General features: G+C 39.4%; 1 protein-coding gene across 1 annotated transcript in view; it reads left to right on the top strand.

The window, feature by feature from the left end:
- Positions 1-3,462, top strand: part of znf407 (zinc finger protein 407) — a gene marked incomplete in the record, with an annotated part of 254,368 nt that overhangs the window by 33,996 nt on the left and 216,910 nt on the right.

The raw sequence follows: 3,462 nt of genomic DNA, 5'->3' as shown, positions 1-3,462 counted from the left end.
AAATAACACAAATGAACATAAAATAAAAGGAAGCAGAAAGAAGAAAAAAATTCTTCTCCAATCTGCCTCCTTTTTTCCCAAAAATCAACTTCAAACAAAAATCAAAGTTATTAGGATCACCATAACCACGCACCCATTTCTTACTCCCTGATAGCACTCCTAAAAAGACAGGCAGACAGAAACACACACACAAAAAAAGAAAGTAGCCCCAAACAGAGGCTGTTTAGTTTCTCCAATACAGAACATTTTTTGCTGCACTAAATTGCTTACGCCAATCCACAGACACATTGCTCAAAACGGGAAGCTCTTCAGTACAAGATTCATCTGTGCCCCTACATCTGAAGGTCTCAACCAAAATGTTCATATTTTGGACAAAGAAAATGGAAGGTTTGACGGGATGAGTGAAGGCATTTGTTTCAAATGAGAAAAAACAACTTGAAACAGAAGAGGAGGAAGCCTCAGTTTTCAGCTCTCCGAAACATATAGTGCAGCATTGGGTCTGATACTGTTCAACTTTCACTCTGAAGCCCCTTCTCCACGGTTGTACCTTTTAAGCAGTTCTCATCAGTTCAGCCTCGACCAAATTTGTCTTCATTTTCAGTTCCTACCCGGTGTTTGGATCCACCCCAGGGATGGTAGGTGGCTATTGCATGTAGTCCATGTCAGCAGACTGCCCATGGATTGACTGAGCCGAGGCAGAACTTGCAAACTTCTCCTGGAGAGAGGTGCAAACATTTTTATCTATTTTACAAGATGAGCATGAGGAACATGCTGCCATGGAGACACATCTACATTTGAGTGGAACCGATTAGAGTGAGACTTGACAGTGAAGGGATTCATGTGACAGAGACCTTTTTTGGGGCCAGGCTAACAAGACCCTCACGACTCTCCATTGTAAGAGGCATATAGTTTAATTTGCATATGATTAAATACTGGAGAGCTTTTCATACAGTTTAAAGACTTTGCAACTCCACTCTCCAGTTTTGAATTGAAAAAGCTCCCCAAATGGGAGGCGAAATGTTGTCACCTACAGAACTGAAGTCTAGTTGTTTTGTTTCTTTAGCAATTTTAATTTTCTATCCTAGATGACTGAGAATTTACACCAGCTAAGTCCAACTTTATGTCACCTGTTTAAACATTAATAATGTTTTTATTGCGAAGTATGTCTGAGATACAGAGCTTCAAAGACGGCTGGATTTTCCTCACTTGACTCACTATAATTGGTTGGTATATAGAAATTCTTCAGCAGTTTCTTTTTTTTGCACATTTTTTGTGTTGAACACTGTACTGCTACAAAACATCATAGCACTACATGTGTTGATGTATTTCTTGTGTAGGGGTTTTCAAAGCTTTGTGAGGAGAAAATCAAAAATTGTGGTAAAAAACAGAAAAAAATGTTGGCGAAATTGTAAGGGGTCTTTAATGCTAATGCATGGTCTCTGTTAAATCAAATAATGACTCTAGACTTTATAACATTTATTTGTGTGTTTAAAGAAAAAGTTAAACTGATCTTAACCCTTGAGTTTTGCCCTATAGTGGTTACTGAGCAGATGTAAAAAATAAAAAAAGGACATAACTTCATCATGTATTCCTTATCTACTTACTCTCTGTAACTGACATAATTTCTCCTCATCAGACAGAGCTTGGTACTTCCTTTCAGGAAGATATATTGATGTTTACTGCTTGGGAGACTTTAGAGTCTCAGTCTGGGAACATGGTCATTGTCAGTCAGGGCAGACTCATTTACCAAAATAAACACATCTTCCTTTAATACATTTAACTAAATTTAGTGTGCCATTATCGGAAATGGAATAAGTAACGCTAAAGGTCATTTGGAAAATAATGCAGAAAGGCTGGTTTGGAAAGGTTAAGTATGTGGCAGAGCAGCTCTGATGATAACAAGGACAGCGTAGGGCTTGGAAATCTACGCGTTCTTCTTTGACTTGGCGCTCTGTGATCGCTCTTTATGACTGAGACAGCTTTACAGCCCGTTACCCCCATAACACGATAAAGCGCAGCATAATGGATTGGAAGTGTTTAGTAGCCTTGGGCTGATGTTTGTAAAATTAATGTTTTTTGCATTAGAAACACACTCGAACACAGGCACACTTATACACAACGAGAAAGGCAAAAAAAATAAAAGAAGGGAAGGATATTCAGGCAGCACTGATCTATCAGAGCAGATCCTCAAGCCAGTTTTTGCATTTTTATTCACGGATCTCGGAGCAGAATCGGCCGACTTCAGATAAACATAAGTCATGTGTTCTTACAGGTAACTCTCAGTGGGAGAAACCACAAACATATGGCTTCATTAGTTAAGTTTGTGTTGTAAAGCTTTATACTGAGCAAAGAGCCTGTGAATGCTATTAAATTTATGTTTCAAATTATGCAGCTCAAGTACTTGGGGGAAATAGTCTGTTTGCTCCGTCAGTCTCATATTGGTGAAAAGATATGTTTGAAGCATTTGAATAGATCCCCCACTCAGCACCTCGGAGCTCAAGAGACAAAGAGAGAAAACTCTGTCAGCACATAAAGTCCCATTAGGCTTTAATAACAATCTCATATTCTGTTGTGGGTTCACAACGGGGGCCTCAGGGCTTCATAATCAAACCATTTCCTTTTAATCAAAGACAAAGAGGCATAAACACTTGGTCTAGACATTAAACAGCAAAATCAGATGTAAAGTAGGGAGCCAACACAGCAGAAAAGCTTATGATAGTGTGCTAAACAACTCCTGAGGTTTGTTGGCTGAACTGTGGATGATCTTACTACTTCTTTTATCCTCCACGTTCCTGCACTTGTTTTTGTCAGATATATGCAAAAATTACTTCACATCATCAACCCAAACCAAACGAAATGCTAACTAGCTTTTTCTAAATAGCATCGTTGAACAGTTTTAAAAATAATCTTGAACCCATCGTTCACGGATCCAATCATATCGTAGGTACATTGTTGGAGGAAAGAAAATAAAGAGAGGGATGTTAAGGAGCGATTAACAAAAGCAATTAAAAGATGAAGAGAGAGGCAGATCAAAAAAAAGGTGTGTAATTAAAATATCAGTCCGCTCATTGTCAGAAGTGTGTGTCATCCATTGTGTTTTTATTAAAAGCTGGGTGGAGGGCGAAGGAGCTAGCAGCGCTTAATTCCAGCAGCCCAAAGTGTGTCTTGTGATCTGCCCGTGGATAGAGCTGCGATGGGCTGTAACTCATGTTTAAGTGTTGGGGCCATGTCAGCGTGGGTGCACAGTCATGCATTCCTGTGTTGACACCCATCGAGGCAGGGGGATATTTGACAGTCTGGAGTAATTTAACTTAATTAATGGGATGCATATTTGATGGAGGAATAAAATATCCCAGCTCAGCAAAGTGGAAAAGCCAAAAGATTTAGTGAGAGTTAAAGGTGGAGGGAGAGTGATTTGCACGTTCAGTAACCGGCTGCTTGAGAGACAGAGAAGGAAAGGAG

This window comes from Austrofundulus limnaeus, unplaced genomic scaffold, assembly GCF_001266775.1.
Source record: "Austrofundulus limnaeus strain Quisiro unplaced genomic scaffold, Austrofundulus_limnaeus-1.0 Scaffold54, whole genome shotgun sequence".
NCBI classification, from domain to species: domain Eukaryota; kingdom Metazoa; phylum Chordata; class Actinopteri; order Cyprinodontiformes; family Rivulidae; genus Austrofundulus; species Austrofundulus limnaeus.
This window is presented reverse-complemented; position numbering and strand designations above follow the sequence as displayed.